The 22,733-nt window shown below is 45.9% G+C and overlaps 5 non-coding genes across 5 annotated transcripts; all 5 read right to left on the bottom strand.

The window, feature by feature from the left end:
• Window positions 1-230: 230 nt before the first annotated feature.
• Window positions 231-318, bottom strand: trnay-gua (transfer RNA tyrosine (anticodon GUA)). Its single transcript is given in 2 exon segments — window positions 231-266; window positions 282-318. It is a non-coding gene; the product is annotated as a tRNA-Tyr (tRNA).
• A 1,344-nt stretch (window positions 319-1,662) lies between these two features.
• Window positions 1,663-1,718, bottom strand: LOC148638333 (U7 small nuclear RNA). The gene has a single exon (XR_015931092.1). It is a non-coding gene; the product is annotated as a U7 small nuclear RNA (small nuclear RNA).
• A 3,387-nt stretch (window positions 1,719-5,105) lies between these two features.
• Window positions 5,106-5,178, bottom strand: trnad-auc (transfer RNA aspartic acid (anticodon AUC)). Its single transcript has one exon. It is a non-coding gene; the product is annotated as a tRNA-Asp (tRNA).
• A 109-nt stretch (window positions 5,179-5,287) lies between these two features.
• On the bottom strand, window positions 5,288-5,360 carry trnaf-gaa (transfer RNA phenylalanine (anticodon GAA)). Its single transcript has one exon. It is a non-coding gene; the product is annotated as a tRNA-Phe (tRNA).
• A 1,198-nt stretch (window positions 5,361-6,558) lies between these two features.
• trnav-cac (transfer RNA valine (anticodon CAC)) lies at window positions 6,559-6,631 on the bottom strand. The gene has a single exon. It is a non-coding gene; the product is annotated as a tRNA-Val (tRNA).
• Between the last annotated feature and the right edge of the window lie 16,102 nt (window positions 6,632-22,733).

Here is a 22,733-nt window from a genome sequence, read left to right as displayed (position 1 = left end):
ACAGAGAACACCTTTATATCTACAAAAAACTTGACATTTGTATGTATTTTTGAATTACAAAGCAGACAGTCTAGTCCCTTAATTCAAAGATCAGATCTTGGCCAAAACAAGACAATCAGACGTGGGCTGAATTCGGAACAGGAGCCTTTGCTTAGTCGATTATTGAGCTTTTGATCAATGTCTGAATAAAACGTTTTTAACTCTTTGATTAAATTACACAAAAAGCACCTTCCTTCGAGCCGGAATCGAACCAGCGACCTAAGGATTCCTTGTTGACTCCACTACAGTCCTCCGCTCTACCAACTGAGCTATCGAAGGGATGCTGTGGCATTGCTTTCAGGCACATACTGCCCAATGAAGTAAAATGTGAAATGGGTGATTTAAATCCCACTTCGACATCAAGTTTCCAACTCGTTTCCTTAGTCTCATTTACCTTGAATTTAAGCCACGAACCAGAATTCTACTGTATAAACTTCCAGGGATATTACAAAATGTTTGATGGGGCATCAATCATTACAGGCGGAAATTGATTCCTTTTTTTTCTCGAGGGATCATATTAAACATTTCATTAGTCTCGAGAGGAGGATCACCATGAGACACAAAACAAACAGTTTCTTTCTGTCTTTATTAGAAAGTAGCGTTTGTGCTACATTAATAATATTTTCGTGAAAATAAAGAAGTTGTAAATTTTAAAAATTTATATCTGAATCGAAATGTGGTTTTGAGTTAAATATTAGCGTGTTCATGTAATTAGTTTGTGTTTGTCATTAATATATATATATATTGCCATGTTACTAGAATTTTTAACTGAAGTTTACTAGTTGTGTTTTTTATATGATTAGACATTTGAATACAATATTGTATATAATGTATAATTTGAACTACATATTGTTAAGGTGTGAATAATTGTATATTTTAAGAATACATTTCTAAAACAAATCATTGGCTTTATTTACTAGTTTCTACACCTATAAAAATCTTTCTTTGATGTCTAATAGACGTCAAAGAAAGATGTCTATTATACATCAAAGATGAGCAGTGTGTGTCGTGTTCACAGCTGATAACTAGAAGATGTCTGGAAGAGGCAAAGGCGGAAAGGGACTCGGGAAAGGAGGCGCTAAGCGTCACCATAAGGTTCTCTGTGACAACATCCAGGGAATCACCAAGCCCGCCATCCGCCGCCTGGCTCGCCGTGGGGGAGTGAAGCGGATCTCCGGGCTGATCTACGAGGAGACCCGCGGGGTGCTGAAGGTGTTCCTGGAGAACGTCATCCGCGACGCCGTCACCTACACCGAGCATGCCAAGAGGAAGACCGTCACCGCCATGGACGTGGTGTACGCGCTGAAGCGCCAGGGCCGCACCCTGTACGGCTTCGGAGGCTAAACAGGAGCGGAGCTTCGCTACCGGACCCCGACGTATAAACCCAAGTGACCCAGTGACATTTGTCACTGCTGAGGTTGCTTTATGGGTCTATTTTCTATACTGTGCTGATCAATTGGAAATCAAATTGCAAAAAAGACCCGTTCCCACACCTAAGGTCAAATATTAGGAATCAAAACTGCTCAAGATTTCCAAGTGCAAGATCTTTTTATTCATAAAAGACCCTATTTATGTTGTATGAGAAATATTAATATTAATACAGAATCTTTTTTCACCAAATAAATGGGCTTCCTGACTTCAGAAAGCCTTCTAGACAAATACTAAAAGAGCAAAAATTCAATTTGGTAAATGAAATGAAAACAAATACCCTACCAAACAGGCAGGACAGGCCATTCAGGATGATAATACAAAACCATTTATAATTCAACAAATAAAACCTGTCAACTGGTAATCACCACTTATCATAAAAAATAAGTAGCAATACACAGTAGGGGACTCTTGGGTGCAAGTTAAATCCATGCAAGAAGGGGGTTTAGTGTTATATTTCCAAATCAGATATGCAAATGAGAGATCTGGTCCAGCCAATCTCAAAGCTCCCTTGGTCTGGAATGGAGCTGCTCCCCTCTTCTAGTTATTCACACTGGAGTTAGGTTACATATTAGCACATTTCATCTAACAGTTGCTCCAGAAACAAAAACGTAAACAAATGACCTGGAATGTGACCACACCTATGAGAATGTAGTTCAACAGATAAATTGTAAACCTTGTCATAAGATGTTTTTTGTTCTACAAAATATACTTTATTCTGCAAAAAAAACATCTCAAAAGGAACATCTCACACATATTAACACTCCATGTAATAAATAACAACGGCGGAACGGAGATTGATTGCATTGGTGAAGGAGGTTTCCCTCGGCACCGCATCCGTCGCACTTTTTGGCTGCCCGGCAGGTTTTTGCCAGGTGCCCCTCTTTGTTACAGTTGTGACATCTGACGATGTCACACGTGTTCTCCTTGTGGCCGGACTGTCTGCACTTCTTGCAGAAATCCGGCATCCTGGGGTAGTAAAGGTACCCCCTGTCGGCTCCGATGTTGAAGCGGGCCGGGGGGTGCTGGAAACCGTCGACGCCCTCTAGGTCCTCTTTCAGGAGGACTCGGTACTGGCGTTTGCCGTACCAGACGCCGCAACTGTCCCTGATCTCCATCGGTTTGCCCACCACAGTTACATACCTCCCTAGGAACGCTGTTACCAGTTCCATTGGTACGTAGGGGTTGTATGTGAGGACTGTGATGGTCCTCTGGTTTGTCTTCCTCATAGGCTCCGGCCTGAAATCAGAGAAACCGGGGTGCTTACCTTTTTCTCTGATCATTTTCGTTGCCTTTTCATATAATAATAATAATAATAATTGCTTACACTTATATAGCGCTTTTCTGGACACTCCCCTCAAAGCGCTTTACAGGTAATGGGGACTCCCCTCCACCACCACCAATGTGCAGCATCCACCTGGATGATGCGACGGCAGCCATAGTGCGCCAGAACGCTCACCACACATCAGCTATCAGTGGGGAGGAGAGCAGAGTAATGTAGCCAATTCATAGAAGGGGATTATTAGGAGGCCATGATTGGTAAGGGCCAATTGGAAATTCGGCCAGGACACCGGGGTTACACCCCTATATGAGGTGACCGTGGCCATGTAGGCCTCCATGTATCTCTCTGCCTTGTTGTCTTGCAGGCAGTAGAGATCTCCGGCCACCAACTGCAGGATCCCTCTCAGGAAGGTAATGAAAAAGGATTTCGCAGTTGGCATCGTCTCTGTTTTCTTGGTCCAGTGGAACCGGATCAGTGTCTTCTTGTCTGCCATCTGGAAAGGAGAAAAAAGAAAAAAGGAGAGAAAGAGAGAGAGCAAGGTCCTGTGGAGAGGAGGGTTTAGCTGCTAAAGGAGCAGCGAGGGAGCCCTGGACTTTGTCCTTGTGGGCAAAGCCCAGCTAGGTGCAGGCGCAGGAGGAGAGAGAGAGAGTGCTTCCGAGTCTCGAGGAAGAAAGTAAGCACCGCGGGCAGGCCACAAGTACCTACTCCCAGCCAAGAGGCCAAGGAGGCAGAAAGAGAGAGAGAGGGAGCGGATAGCGCTTCCGAGTCTCGAGGAAGAAAGCAAGCACCGCGGGCAGGCCAAGAGTACCTACTCCCAGCCAAGAGGCCAAGGAGGTGGAGCAAGAGAAAGGGGGAGGGGAGAGGAGAGAGCTCTAGTATCCCGCTACAAGGAGAAACTATCACAGTGGCTGTCCTTGCAGTGTCTGTACGGGTCAGTAGGGGAGTGGTGGGAGGAGGTGAAGGTGAGGACAAAGGCCTTTTTCATGGCTGAGGGAAGGAAGGCTGCTGCCAGACGGAGAGGAGTGCTAGCCAGGAAACAGAGGCAGCTGCAGCGTCTCTACACGATGCTGCACAGTGGCTTCAATGTGCTTGAGGATATCACCCTTTTAAAAAAGGACATCCGGAGCATAGTCGAAGAAAGCAGTCGAGGAGTGCTGTTAAGAAGCAGAGGTCAGTTCTTGGAAGAAAATGAGAAGTGTACTCGCTTCTTTTTCAGGAAAGTGGTAGGCTCCAAGTCTGTCATGGAAAGTGTAGTTGATGAGGAGGGAAGAGAGAATACAGAGCTGAGTGCTATCCTCTCCTGCATCGAGGCCTTCTTGTCACGGACGTCCAAAGGGACTAACCGTGGGGAGCAGGAGTGCGGAAAAAGACCCATATGCGTAGCGGCGAGACGGGAAAAAGGCCCGGGCTCATTAGTGCAAAGAGTTCAGGAATGCCGTATAGAAACCTATGCCCTCAGGGAGCGGACGTGGGGCGCCCTGGTGCTAGGCGGGTCTCAGGACATCCGAACGTCAATGCTGAGCGAGGACAGAGTGCAAGACCCGGAAATATATAGCCCGAGGGAAAGAGAGGGACAGGAAGGACAGCAGACCAGAAACTAGGGACAGGACAGAGAAGCTCTACAGAGGTAAAGGATGAAGAAATTCATTTTTTTACCTCAAAGCTAGAAAACGTTTTGAGTGTAGAAGATAGGGAAGTACTTGAGGGGGATTTGACAGTAGAAGAGCTGAGAGGCTATGGAGAGCTTACAGAAGGGGAAAACAACGGGTGCTGACAGGCTCCCTAAAGGGGCGTCTGCTTTTACTACTTGCACGAATGAAGGCAAAAAAAAGTCAATCGATGTGAACGAACGGCGCTTTACAGAAGAGTACTGCCTGACTGGATCGTTGATGAACGACAGAGGCCACTCCGACCTCTTCTCGGTTTTCTTCAATTACTTACTAAGCATCTTCTTCACATTCGCCCATGCAGGGGAAGCCATTTACACCAAAGCAAACGCAGGAAAGTGCAATTCAAGCAGAGACCAAGAGGGACTTGTTTACACCAAGAGTGGTCGGAGAATGGAACAATGCGCCCAGCCCTGTTGCTGGAGCCGATTCTTGATGAGATCTTGGGCTCACTAAGAGGCCCCCGCTGGATGCTAATCTTTCTGTTGTTCTTGCAGGTCCTGCGCTGCTTTTGAGCCGACAGAGCTCGTCCTGGTCTGTCGGCACAGCCCAATTGCAAATGATCGGCTCCGCGTACAGAAGGAACGTGCGTTTGGTACAAGAGTGCACGAAGGCACCGGAAATACATTGGGAACAAATGACCGGTCGCTCAAGACCTCTGTGAAGTACAGGAGTGTGCAAAACGAGGCTGTTTCCGCCCGGTCTCGAACCGGGGACCTTTCGCATGATAAGCGAACGTGATAGCCGCTTCACTACGGAAACCTGCAGGGATCGCTGCTGGTGTCTCGCTTGCGTTTCGGGCTGAGAAAGGGACGCGTCACTTTAGGCAGGGGGCGCTGGAGAGAGGAACAAAGGGCGCGATGAAACAAAATGCCGAAACCCGGGATTGAACCAGGGACCTTTAGATCTTCAGTCTAACGCTCTCCCAACTGAGCTATTTCGGCTGTGCGCAAAACCCACAGCCACCTGCTCCAGCCTTCCTGTGTTGTGGCATGAGCGCACCAAGAGTAGCGGGAGAGTGTTGCAGGAACGTCACTCAGAAGGAAAGCCACCCAGCTGCGCCCTCAGAGCTCTGTCCAGCGCATCTTCCTCGCATGGACTCCTGCCTGCGACGGGCAGGAAACAATTAGCAAGAACAGAACGACACCCCATGGGTGTCTCATGACCGCACCTTAGGTTGTGACACGTGCAGGTGTGAGGGGTTGCCGGGCTACTTTGGAGCAGAGCTTGGGCGGAGGGGGGGCGGGAAAGCAGACAAAGAGGTGACACCTCAAGGTCTGCACGATCACAGCTCTCCGCCGCCCCAGGCTTCTGCTCGATAAGCTACTGGACACACCCGCCCCTCCTCACACAGACCGTGGAAAAGCCCCCGAGTGGGAGGGCTCTCTCTTCCTCCCAGGAGCTCTTGGACACGACGCACAGACAGGGCGCGGGGAGCCGCCGCCTGCAAACACGGCTCCAGGCAGGACTCCACTCCGCAGGAGCTGCAGAGCAGAGGAGATGAGGGCAGCTTAGCTCCTGTGCAGAGACCTGAGCTGTTGTTGCTGTGGATGCTGTCTTTTCTGCACTCGGGGTAGGAGTGAATGTTGAGTTGCCCTTAGAAATGAAGCAGAGCACTTCAACGGCACGGGTGTGTGTGTGTGCGCCCTGGTGATTCTGGGAGACAGATCGAACCTGGGCTAAAAGAGAGGGGGCTTAGCCCTCTTCCATTTGCTAGTTCAAAGTTGTACAACCCATTTGTATCTGCTAGGCGGCGCAGTCGTCGTGCACAAAGAACGCTTTGAAAAGCGTCAAAGGCAAGTCATTCCGAGTTGGTCGTTTGTGTTTTCCGTTCAGACGCGAAATGCTGAAATGATCTCTCGGCTCCTCGGTTGTCATTTCTGCTCTGTAAAGGGATCACAGCACGCGTCGGCTTCCAGCACGCTGGGTCGGGACACGATGCCGGAGGTCGGAGAGAGCGATGTCTTCCTCGTTAGTATAGGACCTGTCACCTGTCCCCACCTGTCACGGGGAAGACTGGGGTACATCAGGACGCGCATTGAAGTGAAAGCAGGATGCGCTGTGACATGCACTGTGCAGATCCCGCCACACAGCGCTAGGCGAATCCCCAATCCCCTTTTGTGCCTGGCGACAAAAGGTGTCTGTTTCCGCCCGGTTTCGAACCGGGGACCTTTCGCGTGTGAGGCGAACGTGATAACCACTACACTACGGAAACGGTGGTAAGATGTACCCAGCGGCCCAGCGTTGAGCTTTGCCAATGCGATTCAGCTGCTTCCAGTGCCTTTATTGGAGTGCGCTGATGGACCGTGCTCTCTCTCCAGAGACCAGCACGCCTGTCATGGACGGAGCAGGAAAGGCGGCGCCACATTCTACAGCCCTCTCCACGCAATCGACGAAATCGGGCTACTGAAGTGGAGAAAATCGCCTCTCCAGAAAGTGCAAATATCATCTTGGAGACTATAAATCCTATTGCCGAAGGTCAGCCCTGTCTACCAGAGTAACCCTCCCACAGCGATGATCAGCTCGTCTCACACGCGAGAAGTTTCGGTTGGAAACAAGCGCCCCCTCTTCTCGCACATTTTGCACGTTCGAGTAGTTTTAATGCGGCTCTTTCGTACACGGTGCTGATCTTTTGGAAAGCAGGAGGCAAAACCGAGTCAAACCCGGGCCGCCTGGGTGAAAACCAGGAACCCTAACTGCTAGACCATATGGCAACGAGCAGCTATGCTGTTCCCGGCATCATGCAAGCAAGCTACATACAGATGCAGCCATTCAAAGTGTGCGGTACAGACACATACCGCAGGTAAGATGACACGGGGTACCGCGGTGCGTGATTGGTTGACCGACAGGGGCACTCGTGATCCGTTGGTCTGTCGTAGAAAGACTTACTGTAAACGTCTTTACTGTGCCCATTGTAGATATTGAATTTTACCACTGAAGGGAAATCTTAGTAGCTGAGCATAAAAAGAATAGGAGCATATTGTAACGCGTGTGAAGGCCATAAACGATATTAATTTTGGAACGTAAACATACAGTATATAGCTGGTCTCGGTACTTTAAAAAAAATACACACCAGTATTCCATTTCTCCCTAAACATTGTAAGCTTCGAAGTCTTTAACTAACGTGATACCGGAGTCAACAAGCATACTTTTAGAATTTGATTAAAAGGGAATATAATATGGAATCGCGTATCTCAAAAATTTAATAACGGTATGATTATATCCGTGTTCTGCGGCAGGGTTGTGTAGGGCTGTTTCCCCTGCCTGTTCATGCGAGCTGTCTTGTAGCCTACTGGTCTAGGTGCGTGACTACCAACTAGCAGGTTGTGTGTTCAAATCCAGCTGGTGCTGGACTTTTCATTTTTATTTATTTATTTTTTAATCGCGTAACATAAACATATTACCGTATGCAAACTGTACTGTATACAGTATGTATATGTATATTTAATGTCTTAACTGTGCCCGTTTAATTGAATTTAAAAAAAATATTTAAAACACGAACATTAAGCTGTTTACATCTTCCGCCTGAGAACAGTCACCCGTTGCTACCCAACGCAGAACGGTGATTGGCTGACACCATCTGACACCCCTCTGATTGGAGAAAAAAGACGTGCTGGTTTGCTATACATACTGTACCAGGAAGAGGATTTCTTTCTATTCAAAACGTGTATTTTAAAAGTTTAAGAAGTAAAAACCTTACAGCGTACACAGATTTCTAAACTGATCAGGATCGTTATCTTTGTCTTATGCATAATAATGTTCACCGCTCTGTCCAGCAAATTAATAATAAACTTTATTTTATATAGCGTTTTAAACGAATAAGTAATTAGATTGCTCATAAACCTAATCACTTGCTTTTTCTTTTTATTTAGGCTCTGATTTCAACTATAGATCGTATTATTAATAACCATAATAACAACCAACCAACAAAAACAACCATATAAACATAATACCAACCAAAAACATAGATAACAACCACAATACAAAATCAAATAATCAAACCATTTTACTCTCGCAAAGTCCTCCAATTATCATTATCCCGCCCCTTATGCAAAACCAAACCTTTCTCCCATCCCAGTTTATCCTGTTTATCATAAACAAAATCCACCTCAATTTTCAACAAAATCAATACCTCAACACTCTATACTCAACAACGATAATTCACAAACAACCAGAACATGTAACTCCACATTCCTAAATAGACCTCATTTCCATAGCCCCACCCCTTATGCATAACCAACATCCCTCCCCTGTTCTCTCTCTCCGCTGGCGTTTGTAATCGTTTTTATTTTTAAATAAAGTTTAGCAAAGTCATGTATTTTTTAAATCTTAAGATTTCTATATTTATGTCTTTATTTAGTGGTTTCATTAGTGACAAAGGCTAAACTTTCTTGGAAAAATGTATTTTATGTAAACCATGTTTGCTATTAATTCATTTAGGGCTAGAATATGTTCATTGTCTTCCAATGAAAGAAGGGTTCCTTTTGCCATAGTCGGGTTGACATTAGAAGCTTGCCACACCCGGACTGTTACACCAACGCATTAGCATGTTAAAGCGATTTCATTGAGGAGCCTAGCTTTCTTAACTAGTAAGTAATGTACTTTTGGAGGGGGGAGGTGTCTTTCGCTGGAAAACTTGCCCCCTTCTACTTTGAAAATACCTGTGAAACCGGTTTAATTTGTCACAGCCAGCACTCCCTCAGAGAGGGGGGTTGTACTTGTTAATGTCTTAGCCGGAACACATCATTATATCTCATTTTGTATTTCTATAAAAAAATCGTTTGCCCAGCCTAACACTATTGTTGTTATTGTTTTTATCCTGTAAAGCGCTTTGAGCAGCACAGCTTTCTCACCAGTTAGATTACTTTTTGATACCATCCTTACACAAAGCAGAAACTTCTTGTAATTTACGATGACATACAAGTGGAAAGATTACAGATTTTAATCGTCTTTTTTCTGAACCAGGGAAAATCTGATCATGTTTATCTATAACAATAATAAAAAACTTTATTTTACATATCACCTTTAAAAGTGGCATCTCAAAGCAATACAGTAGATGGAAACCACAGATTACAAAGTAAATACCCAGACAAAAGCAAACGCGTTTTTAATAAAATGCTTTTATTCATTCAGCAGAGAGAGCGTAAAACCTGGGCATAACAGCTGTTCCTTTTTCTGATCACCCGCTCTCTGGATACACGTCTCACCTGTCCTGTTCTTTTTTTTCCTAATTTGCTGATTATGCCTTCTGCGATCCACTCCTGCCCTCACACCTAAAGAAGACTATTTTAAATTTATTTGCGCGGTCCATTGTGCAATTAACACTTGTATGTGCTGTCCTTAAGGTGATATCACATAAAGGTGATATGTAAAATAATGTTTTTTTATTGTTATAGAGAAACATGATCAGATTTTCCCCGTATCAGAAAAAAAGATCTAAAGTATACTAGTTTGTCACTAGTATACTTTTAATACAGTCTTTGCTGTGCTCTTGAGGATCCTTGTGATATTTCGAGCTCTGGTTGAATGATAAGTGTAGCAGTTTAAATAATTTTCGTAGTTAGAAATTATGAAACGCTCTGTTAAAAGCAAGGGAGTTTTTATGTCCGTTACAGTAAAAGAAAATGCCTGACAAAGCAGGGCTTGGACAGATTCCAAGTGCATTTTTGCAATTTACGTTGCACTGTGCTGCTGTAATACAGTTTAAAATAATTAAAAGTCTAAACAGTATCAGCTTTATTTATGGGTTGCAATTTAAAAAAAGTCAAAAACCGCACTCAAAATGCAATTTAGAGCTTTCTGGCAAGAGGAGACACCCAAATTAATAATGTAACATGCCACTGCATGAACAAGGTTATACTGCTATTTCCTTAGATACGCGATTACAAAAATAATTTTTATAAAATTTTTAATAAAATGCTTTTGTTCACTCATAATCTGACAATTTCAGGAAGACTAAGGAAGGACTAAGGGAATTGTCATCTGTTGTGAAAGCTCTGTGAGCTCTGTGACTTTGAGACCACTTGTTATCCCAGGTTGTTTGAATTGCCACTTTTCAAATAGAGAAAAAAGAGCTGACTGACAAGATTTAAGATGTGGCTGTCAATGTTGGATTAAAAAAAACACATTGCCCGACGTTAGTTGCATTGCTTGAAAAATAATTTTATTTCGAGAGACTGGATAAGTAATTCAAGTGTTTTTTTTTAACTTCCTGAAAAACAAATAATAATTTAACTATATGTGCAAATGTTTTATGATATGTCGCTGTTGTGAATGTCTGTGGAGTGTATCTTATTTGCCTGTCTGTCCTGGCTGTGCTCTCTCGCTTGCTCACCCTCCCCTTCTCTCTCTCTCTCAATTCAATTCAAGGTGCTTTATTAGCATGACAGATCGGTACAATCAGTGTTGGGTATTTACTTTGCTTTGAGATGCCACTTTTAAAGGTGATATATAAAATCAAGGCTTTAACTTGCTTTAACTCCGCAAGTCTGAGTTCTTGTGTCTGTCCTATCCGAACCCGAAAGTATTACAATATATATCTTTATAGCAGGTGGTGTACAACTTTTTAGTATAGATTACACTTTTCTAAAATGTATTTAAAAAATAAAAATGATTACAATCTAATCTTTCCATGTTTGATCCCAAGATCCCAAGAAAAATACATCTAAACGGGGAGAAAGCTATGCTGAAAGTTTATTAAGATACTTAGACGACAAATATATCAATTTATGTTGCATTTGTCTGATTGTGAATCAAAAAACACATATATTTAAACCCACGTTTGCGATTTAAATCAAAACGCGATTTAAATCAATATAAATGTTTATATTGTAACGCATAGGTGACTATTCATTGTTATTAAAATGACTTAAATTCGATCATGTTGTGATATTTAGAAATATAAATTTGTTTGGTGCGAGTGAGGTTTTATTTAATCTCTGACCCAGGGAAATGTTTTATTTTTTCAAAGAAATGTTTGTTGAAAAAAAAATAATGACTCCAGCAGGATTCAAACACACGGCATGTGAGGTAGGAGTCAGGAGCCTAACCCACAGTGCCACCAGCGGAGTGCTGAAAAAGTACTACAGAAACATTATCAACAGACAATGTACAGCGTGTACTATTCTTGTGTTGCGGTACATGAATATAATTATATCGTTATTAATTTCTTTAGATACGCGATTCCATATTATATTCCCTTTTAATCAAATTCTAAAAGTATGCTTGTTGACTCCAGTATCACATTAGTTAAAGACTTCGAAGCTTAAAATGTTTAGGGAGAAATGGAATACTGGTGTGTATTTTTTATTTAAAGTACAGAGACCAGCCATCTACTGTATGTTTATGTTCCAAAATTAATATCGTTTATGGCCTTCACACGCGTTCCAGTATGCTCCTATTCTTCTTATGCTCAGGAACTAAGATTTCCCTTCAGTGGTAAAATTCCATATGAATATACAATGCTAAAACGGGCACAGTAAAGACATTTACTGTAAATCTTTCTACGATCGACCAAAGGACCACGAGTGCCCCTGTCGGTCAACCAATCACGTACCACGGTATTTTGCGTCATTGCGCGTCACAATGTCCGACGCCTTAGCCAATTACCTCCGGTACGTGTCTGTACCGCGCACTTTGAATGGCTGCATCTGTACCTTCCAATCACTGATGTCGCTCTCCCTAAACCTTAACGTGATGTTTTGCAGATGTGCAGTGTGCCTTTACTCCTGTATTAAAAATGACCTCTGTTGTCGGGTGGAGTTGAAGGAGAACTAACTGCACAGAAAAAGTATGTAACGAGAAAATGTTTCTACACTTCAGAATGTCCCTTTAAATCCCTGATCACACACGTCGGTGTGGGGAGCGGGCAGGTAGAGAGCTTTTCCAGAAACTCATGATGTTTCTCATGGGGTGTTACCTGCAGTAGTATCTCTCTCCACGCCTTTGGAAAGAAAAGAGTGGCTCCAGTGCAGGGTAAGGTCAGAACAGCTGGTCTGATTGTCTTAGAAAACAAGAAACTAAAATCAACAGGGAAATTGAACAATACAGAAATCAGCACAGTATACAATAGGAAGCAAGCAAACAAAATGCTCAGCAAAAATCGTAGTTGAGTAAATTGGTGTAAAAAAAATATTTGTAAGCAAAGGAGAGCCAGTGCTGCGTGTGAAACACATCAATAGTTCAGCATTTCTGAAACGTTTAATTGAATTGAAGAAATCCTCTCCTTAAACTTCAAAAAAGGATTATCTGTGGAGCCAGCAGGCGTAACACTGCAGTTGCCCGTTTCTCACAGGTGTTTGAAGTTGTGGATAACATTTAGTTAAACCTAATAACTGGTTGGGCCACCCTTAGAAGCAACAACTGCAATCAAGCGTTTGCGATAACTGGCAATGAGTCTTTTACAAAGCTGTGGAGGAATTTTGGCCCACTCATCTTTGCAGAATTGTTGTAATTCAGCCACATTGGAGGGTTTTCGAGCCTTAACCGCTTTTTTAAGGTCATGCCACAACATCTCAATCGGATTCAGGTCAGGACTTTGACTAGGCCACTCCAAAGTCTTCATTTTGTTTTTCTTAAGCCATTCAGAGGTGGACTTGCTGGTGTGTTTTGAACTTGAACTTGAACTTTATTGCCATATGTAACCGGTACTGGTACAATGGAATTCTTACTTACAGAAAGTCTCTTGATTGTAAAACAAGTGTAAAAAACAAGACAAAGTGCAAACAGTGCATCAAGACAATGTACAAACAAACAATAGACAATGTACAAGTAAACATGTAGACAGTTTGAATGTAAACAATACAGACATGTAAACAATGACTGGAGATGTGCAATAGATAAGAAATCATAAAGAGGTAGATGGTGATGGTGTAGGTGTGGTCCGAGGGGGATGGCTAAATGTGTTCGCCAGTCTCACTGCTTGTGGATAGAAGCTATTGAAGAATCTAGTGGTAAGTGTCCGTATGCTCTTATATCTCTTGCCTGAGGGCAGTGGGGTGAAGAGCTCATGCCCGGGGTGGTGACTGTCCTCTGTGATGGCCAGAATTCTACCACGGCAGCGGTCCTCATAGAGCTGTTTAATATCGGTGAGACCACAGCCGATGATCTTCTGGGCCATATTGACCATTCTCTGCAGTGCCTTTCTTTCTTGCGAAGAGGTGTTACCATACCACACAGTGATCCCGTTGGTGAGGACGCTCTCGATGGTGCAGCGGTAGAAGTTCACCAACACATGTATTGGCATCCCGCATCGCTTGAGGCACCTCAAGAAATAAAGGCGCTGCTGAGCCTTCTTCATGATAGAGTCAGTGTTCACAGTCCAGGTTAGATCTTTAGAGATGTGAATTCCCAAAAACCTAAAGCTGGTGACTGTTTCCACTTCCGTTCCATCAATACTGAGTGGGCTGTGAGTGTATGGCCTGTGTCTCCGAAAGTCCACTATTAGCTCTTTCGTTTTCTTTATGTTCAAGTCCAGGTTATTGCTATGACACCACCTAAGCAGCTGTACAACTTCATCCCTGTAAGTGGACTTGTCATCATCACTGATCAGTCCTATTATAGTGGTGTCATCGGCAAACTTAATGATGCGGTTGTTGCTGTGTCTTGCTGCGCAGTCATGAGTAAATAGGGAGTACAACCTTGGACTCAGACAGCAGCCTTGTGGGGTTCCAGTGCTCAGGGTGAGTGGAGTTGATGTTTTATTGCCTATCCGCACCACCTGTGGTTTCTCGATAAGAAAGTCCAGCAGCCAGTTGCAGACAGAGTTGCACAGACCTAATCCCCTGAGCTTTGTCACCAGTTGACTGGGTATGATGGAATTGAATGCTGAACTGTAGTCCACAAAGAGCATTCTCACATATGAGTTCTTAGTGTCCAGGTGTTCCAAGGCTGTATGCAGAGCCAGGAAGACAGCATCATCCACTGATCTGTTGTTCTGGTAGGCGAACTGCAAGGGGTCCAGGGACTCTGTGATGGAGGAGTTGATGTGTGACAACACCAGCTTCTCCAGGCATTTCATCACCACAGATGTTAATGCTACTGGGCGGTAATCATTCAGGCATGTCACTTTTGTCTTTTTGGGGGTTGGAACAATAGTGTTTTTTTTAAAGCAGGTGGGGACCATGGACTGTGACAGGGAGGAGTTAAAGATGTCCGTAAACACTGTGGTCAGCTGGGCTGCACATGTCCTTAGGACTCGAGGTGGTATCCCATCAGGCCCTGCAGCCTTACGGATTTTCACCCTGCTCAGAGTCTTCTGCATGTCCTGCTCTGAGAGTTTCAGAACAAACTCGCCCTGCACACTTGGGGTCTTCTCAGCATTGCCCGTGTTCAGAGCGTCAAAGCGGGCATAGAAGTGGTTCAGCTCGTCAGGCAGGGATGCGTTGTTCGTGTCAATCTCCTGGCTGCAGCCCTTGTAGCCTGTGATTGACTGTAATCCCTGCCACAGCCTCCGGGTGTCAGCGCACTGCGTTTCAAGCCGCACTCTGTAGCTCCGTTTGGCGCGTTTTATGGCTTCCTGTAATGCATACCGTGATTTCTTGTACAGCTCTTTGTCCCCCGATTTGAATGCGATGGATCTATCTTTTATTTTATTGCGAATGTCGTTGTTGAACCACGGTTATCTCACTGTCTGGGAGATTCCAAGGGAGAGTCTCATCCCAAGTGGTTTACAACCCCAAGGTCAGAGTGCATGGGTACTCACACTGGGCACCAATAAATGTAGGCATCCTCTCACGAGGCACCAATAAATGTAGGGGTTTGTGCATTTACTGGGCCAATTGTTAATTGTAGCAGTAAGTCACAAAATGATTCTCGAATGCCCATGGAACTTTCAACCAATGAGCGACCGTAGTTCCTCCAGGTAAAACTCCAGCTCCTCCTGGACATCCTCAGACTCAGCTCAGACAGTCACATAACGGCCAATGTGTCTGAGTGCCAGGACTTTTCCTTGTTCTAAGAGTCGAGAACGGATGTTGCCCGCACGTAACCAAAGGATCCACCCGAGGTTAGCCCAGCAGCAAGCCTCGTGAACCCACCGCGAACGCTCACCTGATCAACGAGTGAACTACAGTCAGAGCTGTGGACAGCTGAATATATTCAGGACTCGCGCTACATCGGGAACGAACCAGTCTTCTTCCTGTCTAAAGATTGTGACTTTCTCGGATCTGCAGTCACTTTTCTGTGTGCAAACTCTCGTTAGTTTAAGCCAACACTAACTAACCAGTCTTCAGAGAGCATCAGCAGCGCACCGCAACAGAAATCTCTCTCCTCCTTCTCCTTCTCTCACGTCGAACCAGCACTGCCTGGCACTGGGCCAAAGAGCGCCGATTGGACGCAGCAACAGCCTGCCTCTGCTTCTTTGCCTCCGCAGGACATCTGAATCCCCACAGAGCGGACTAGTATTCAACATTCTGCATTACAGCTCAAGAATTCAATTGTTACCTCACTCTGAGTTGATATCAATTGAATTCCTATGAATCATGTACTTGCTTTTGAGTATCTATTATACAAGTTGTAACAAAGTTCATTTACAAAATGATCTAAATGAATGATATACAGAAAGTATGTCCCTCTTGGTTTGTAAGTCTTCGTGATTGAATATATACCTTTTGTATTCTGCTAACCCTCACTATAAGATCTGTTATGTTGATATGCACATTTTATGTAATAATAAATGTATTTCTGTGTATTAGTATCCATGTGTGTGTGCGTTGCTGAGTTATCCCGCTGGGTCGGTCTTCTAATAACCATCAAAGAATCATTTTGTGACATACTGCTACAATTAATAATTGTCCCGGTAAATGCACAAGACACCTACATTTATTGGTGCCTCGTGAGAGGATGCCTACAAGCTCCTCCAGTAAGGACAGTAGGCTCTACTGTACACAGAGAGGGGTGGGGGTGTGGATTAAGCCGATACCCTGGCTTCTCTCCAGACACAGTTGGATGAGCTCCTCCAGTCAGGACAGAAGGCACTACTGTACACAGAGAGGGTTGGGACAAGGGAACAAACTGCCCAGCCTTGTTGTTAAAGTCGATACCCTGCCTACAAGCTCCTCCAATTAGGACAGGTGGCTCTACTGTACACAGAGAAGGGTGGAGGTGGGGGTGTGGATTAAGCCAATACCCTGGCTTCTCTCCAGACACAGCTGGGTGAGCTCCTCCAGTAAGGACAGGAGGCTCTTCTGTACACAGAGAGGGGTGGGAGGGGAGAACAAGTTGATACCCTGGCTTCTCTCCAGGCACAGCTGGATGAGCTCCTCCAGTCAGGGCAGGAGGCACTATTATACACAGAGAGCGGTGGGGGTGTGGAACAAGCTGATACTCTGGCTCCTCTCCAGACACAGCTGGATGAGCTCCTCCAGTCAGGACAGGAGGCTCTACTGTACACAGAGGGTGGTGGGGGAGGGGAACAAGTTGATACCCTGGCGTCTCTCCAAACACAGCTGGGTGAGATCCTCCAGTCAGGACAGGAGGCGCTACTTTACACAGAAGGGGGTGGGGGAGGGGAACAAGTTGATACCCTGGCGTCTCTCCAGACACAGCTGGGTGAGCTCCTCCACTCAGGACAGGAGTCTACAAACACTGCTGGATGAGGTTCTCCAGTTAGGACAGGAGGCTGTACTGTACACAGAGAGGGGTGGGAGAAGGGAACAAGCTGATACATGTTTGTCCAGTGCGGGACAAGCCAACACAAGGGAGCAAATTCGCAAACATCCAGGCATCGTAGTGTAGCAGGGTGTAACGGAACCGCTACACTATGGAAACCTCCAGGGTCTGCTGCTGGTGTCTCGCTTGCGTTTCGGGCTGAGAAAGGGAAGCGTCACTTTAGGCAGGGGGCGCTGGAGAGAGGAGCAAAGGGTGCGATGAAACAAAATGCCAAAACCCAGGATTAAACCAGGGACCTTTAGATCTTCAGTCTAACATTCTCCCAACTGAGCTATTTCAGCTGTGCGGACAGGGTCTTTTCTTTTCTCGGGGTAGGAGTGAATGTTGAGTTGCCCTTAGAAATGAAGCAGAGCACTTCAACGGTACTGGTGGGTGTGTGTGTGTGTGTGTGTGTGTGTGTGTGTGTGTGTGTGTGTGTGTGTGCGTGCGTGCGCGCGCCCTGGTGATTCTGGGAGACAGATCGAACCTGGGCTAAAAGAGAGGGGGCTTAGCCCTCTTCCATTTGCTAGTTCAAAGTTGTACAACCCATTTGTATCTGCTAGGCGGCACAGCCGTCATGCACAAAGAACGATTTGAAAAGCGTCAAAGGCAAGTCATTCCGACCAAGTCATGGTCGTTTGTGTTTTCCATTCAGACGCAAAATGCGTAAATGATCTCTCGGCTCCTCGGTTGTAATTTCTGCTCCGTAAAGGAATCACAGCACGCGTCGGCTTCCAGCACGCTGGGTCGGGACACTGCCTCCGCCGCTGCCACTGCCTCTTTTTCCCCCGACTCTGGCAAGCCTGCGTCCCTCGGCCTTCGACGGCCCTGCCCTCCACCAGGTGAAGTCACTCTCCCTGCCACACCAACTCCTGCCGGCCCAAGTCCAAACTGGCCCCCACTCCAGGTCCAGCCCCAGAATGCAGTCCTCCTGGATGGGTGCGAGGTAGCAGGGGTGGCGCACCATTGCTGCACCTAGACGGAAGGCAAGCACCTGTTTCCCCCTGACTGCAGCGAGCTGTCCCGTTACGGTCCTTAGCCGCAGGCTGGAGGCCTCCCATCCTGAGGGGTTGGTGCCCTCAGTGTCGGGGAGGACGCCCGGCCGGAGTAGGGTTACCGATGAACCGGTGTCGAGTAGGGCCAGGCAGGGTTGGTCCTCGATTTTGCTGTGGAGGTACAGGCCCCGGCTACAGCCGACTCGCCCCACGGTGGCGTGAGGGGCGCCAGTCTTAACAGCGCTCTTCGGAGCGGGGGTTGAGGTGTTCGAGGGGCGGCCTTCCCCACGCTGAGCCGCCCCATTCCCGTTTCCCGACGCCGATCGGGGAGTGCGAGGTTCGGGTGCCCGGCAGAACCGGGCTCGGTGTCCCCTCTTCCCGCAGCGGTTGCAAATCAGCGTGCGGGGCTGTTCCGCGGGGGTCGCTGCCCGGGCTGGCTCCTCTTCCCCTTCGCTGGATTCCTCTGTCGCCGTCTCGGTCAGCCGGCAGGGCGCACTGCGTGCCAGGACTCTATCTGGGGTGCCCGCTGACCAGGAGTAGCGGCCAGTCGCCCCAATTCTACCGGCAGAACCACTATTGAATAGCCCTGGTAAGGGCTGTGGCCACCTGTCGCACCCAGGAGTTGCTCAGGCTCCCTATGTGCGCTGCCGATGGGTCCTGTTTCTTCCAGCGTCAGCCGGCACTTAACAGAATCAGGTAGTGTCTGCCACGAGTTGTCCATTCTGCCCACTTCTGACACCAATGTAGCGTTTGCAGGTTCTTTTCAGAACAAGGACAAGTGGAGACGCGATTAACAAACAAGCATTAGCTTTATTCGTTTACAACCACACAAAACCAAACACAAGATTTACACACACATGAGGAGACTGACGGAACACGTACACATATTTAGGGTGGTAATTACCTAACAACACACTATACTTTTACAGGACTACACAGAGCACAAGAATTACTAGGACATTATTTACACAGGTAGGGTCAGCCGCTGGTCATCCTGCTGACCCTCAGACTCTCCCCGGCTACCACTCCCAGCATGCCCAGCGGTACTACGAGCGCCTAGGGGCGCTTCCTCCTCACCACCAGGCGAGGGTGTTACAATATGGACTCCCAGGAGGCTCCCATACTTCGGATTCTTGCGTTATCAGAACATACTGATGTGCAAACATATTCATTACCATATTTCAAAGCATTGGAATAATATATGTCGTACAGCAACACAAAAACAGGAAGACAAGTATCACAGCTACTATAATCGGTGTTAGTAACTTAAAGAAAAACATTCCCCCTGGCCCAAACAGTGATTCTAACCAGGAGAGAAATGGGTGAGGCTGTAGAATGAGGCATTAAAGCACATACATAACAAGATGCATTACATTTCTTTAACTTTACAGTATGATTTATAAGTTTATACCACAAATTACTCATATCCCCCTCATTATCAGTTTCATTCAGCCAGTTTGTATACAAAGAGGCTTCGCATTTAGATTCTTCCTCTTTCTGGGTGGTGACAGGCTTCCACATAAAAAGGAAAAAGGCTGGGCACATCAGTCCCAAGCATGTGATCCCCATCTATCCCTGTGGAGACATCACTCCTGCGCTTTGCTCAGTTCGTTTATGACCTTTTTACAGTGGGAAGCATGAATTCAGGGCACCCTTTCCGTGACTTTCACAGCAGTCGCAGTGGTCAGCAGCCTTGGTACGGCCCCCTCCACCTGAGTGAACACCACTTCTTTTTCCTGAAGTCTTTCACCAGAAGAGTAATTAGAAAAATCTACACATTATTCCACTGCCTCAGCTGTGCCGTTTTGCAGAACAATTCTAGCTGAAGTTGTAAAATTTCTCTTTGGTCCGTTCCTGCAAAACATCTTATTATGAACAAACAAATCATAATAATAATGTGCATCTAGGGGAATCAGTCCCAAGGGTAACCCCCCCTTAAAACTATATTGTTCTACCCATCAGGTTCTGCCACTAGATAAGAGAACCTTTCCCATGAAATCATTTTTTGACCTTCATGATCCCTTCAGGGCGTACAATTAGCACAGAAGCAGCAGCTTTAGTCCACATGTTTTTCAAGCAGGATATTAACAGTATGATTATAACGAATAATACCAGACACACAAATATGTATTGAACCAGAGACCCTCTCCAGGTTCCTAGCACAGACTGTAGCCACGCACCAATGCCCCAATCATCTGGATTCTAATTATGATATATATTTTTCTTCATCATAGATGTGCTTTGCTAAGTCATTAATTTACTAATAATTGTCTAGAATACAAGTACTGTTTAGTCTTTGCTCACCTAAACAGCTGTCTATCACCCTAATAGAGAATGGCCTAAAACTGTGATTATAGCGAGGAGCATACAGTTATTTCCATTCTAATACATCTGAGTTACACTCAGACTAAAAGCAGGGCTATTTACCCATGCCAATAAACCTAAATAATCACCTCTATCAAGGGGGATTACTCCCATGAGCATCTTTTATAGCAATACAATCCCAACAGGAGCTCTGATTATTATTTGTGGCTGACTGATAAAGTATTGATTCCATATCCGCATTTATAAAAGTAAAACTCCTTACACTTAACAGGTACACTGTCACCCCCCCTCAGGAAGCTCAACAAACACAGAAACAGTAACAATATAATAATGTTCACTCAGTCTCTGGTGCAGTGGTTCGGTGTCAGCGCAATGCGTAGATCCAGCGATCTCATCCTGTCACTCAGATGGCAGAGTCGGTAGTCAGTTGCACTTGATATGGTCCTTCCCAGCAGGGTTGCAACATCTGGCAGGGTATATCTTCCTCACCCAAACCCACTCGCCAGGTATCAGGTCGTGTCTTCCCTCTACTGGAGGTCTCCAAGCGTCCAGCACCTGTTCACCAGCCCCGTGCACCACTTCAATTAACAACCTACAATACTACAATAAAGAATTAGCAAATTCAACAATCCATTAGCCAAATTCATTCCTCCAGGAAGTTTCGTTGATTGGCCTGTGATGATATCAAACAGGCTCTATTACACAGTTCTGTTTGATCCAGCCCGCATCCCATGGTGTTCCTTCAGTCTGATGTCTAGTCAATCTTTTCTGTTCCTTCATTCCACTGTTCCAGCAGACTGAGGGTGATCTCAGTCCATCTCACCCCGAATAATCCAGCCACAGCCTGTCCCTTGATCATAATACATGCGGTAGGGCAGTGCCCACCAAGGGCTTATCTCCATCATCAAGTGTTTGGTAGACACTGAGGCAGTGACAGCAACCCACTGGGAAAACAGATTATAAGAGCCAATGTTGTAAACATTTGCTACTGCATGAAAGGTTTCTCAGGAGCAGGCCTTTTGAGCTGTAGCACCTGCACCTGAACTGTAGTTGAGTTCCTTTGATAAGCATCACATTGAGATACCACATAAGTGGCTACTGCTTCAAACACGGTCCCCACCCAGGTTTGGGTAACCGGCACACCATTTGACTCACACCCAGGTGTCCGACAGAGTGCATTAGTCGAGCTACAAAGGGCATTAGGCTGTGAGGGCATGCAGAGCGTCCAGTGTGCTGGCAGCACCACACTCTTTTCTAACCATGTCCTTTTCTCTGCTTTAGAGGCCTCAGCCTGAATATCCTGTAGCTGTCCCCTTTTCACCAACAGAGGTCTCACAGGGGTCTCAGACTCCTGTTCTACCAGGACTGTGCACCTGACAGCTACATCTGCAAAGTTGTTCCCTCGAGTTACTGGAAACATTTCTTTATTATGTGATTTATACTTTACCACAGCTACTTCAGTCAGTAGCTGCAAAGCTTCTAACAGTTCAGAGACAAACCCAGCATTCTTGACTGGAGTCCCTTCCATGTTGGGGAAATCCCTATTCCTTCACTGCCATCCAAAATTGTGGCATACACCAAATGTATATATACAGTCTATATAAATTGCTACAATTTTCCATTTAGCATATTTACAAGTTTCAATTAAATATTTTCATTCGGTCTGCTAGTTCTACACCAGATTATTCACAGTTTATACAGCCAGGCAGGTAGCCTGCACAACACATAAACACGGCCCCTTGGCCACCGCATCAAGGGGTCCTGAATAATAATAACCCACCAGACGATGCCTATCTCCATGCTCCTGCACCAGCACAATGGCTCACAACCCATTTCTTTCACTTACAGACAGATTACATACAGATGATCAGTCTGAGGTGAAGAAAGATGTGAAGACGGGGGTTTGAATTTAATCCTTTCTGTAGGGGGTTTAGACTTCTAAGTCACAAGCTGGGGTTTATGGCAGGAAAGGGGGTTAACTGATAAGGATTGCAGATGCAAGCTAGGAACCCCCCTGGGTGTAATGTTAAACTAGGAACCCCCCTGGGTGTAATGTTAAACTGACCATTTGCCCAGAACATCGTAAACTGGCCAAATACCATGAACCCCCCTCTTTACCATCAGACCGAGTGACGTCTTAACAGCGCTCTTCGGAGCGGGGGTTGAGGTGTTCGAGGGGCGGCCTTCCCCACGCTGAGCCGCCCCATTCCCGTTTCCCGACGCCGATCGGGGAGTGCGAGGTTCGGGTGCCCGGCAGAACCGGGCTCGGTGTCCCCTCTTCCCGCAGCGGTTGCAAATCAGCGTGCGGGGCTGTTCCGCGGGGGTCGCTGCCCGGGCTGGCTCCTCTTC

The sequence above is a fragment of the Lepisosteus platostomus genome (genome assembly GCF_059453375.1).
Source record: "Lepisosteus platostomus isolate fLepPlt1 chromosome 5 unlocalized genomic scaffold, fLepPlt1.hap1 SUPER_5_unloc_2, whole genome shotgun sequence".
Taxonomy (NCBI): domain Eukaryota; kingdom Metazoa; phylum Chordata; class Actinopteri; order Semionotiformes; family Lepisosteidae; genus Lepisosteus; species Lepisosteus platostomus.
The sequence above is the reverse complement of the archived record's forward strand: the minus strand, read 5'-3'. Positions and strand labels throughout refer to the sequence as shown.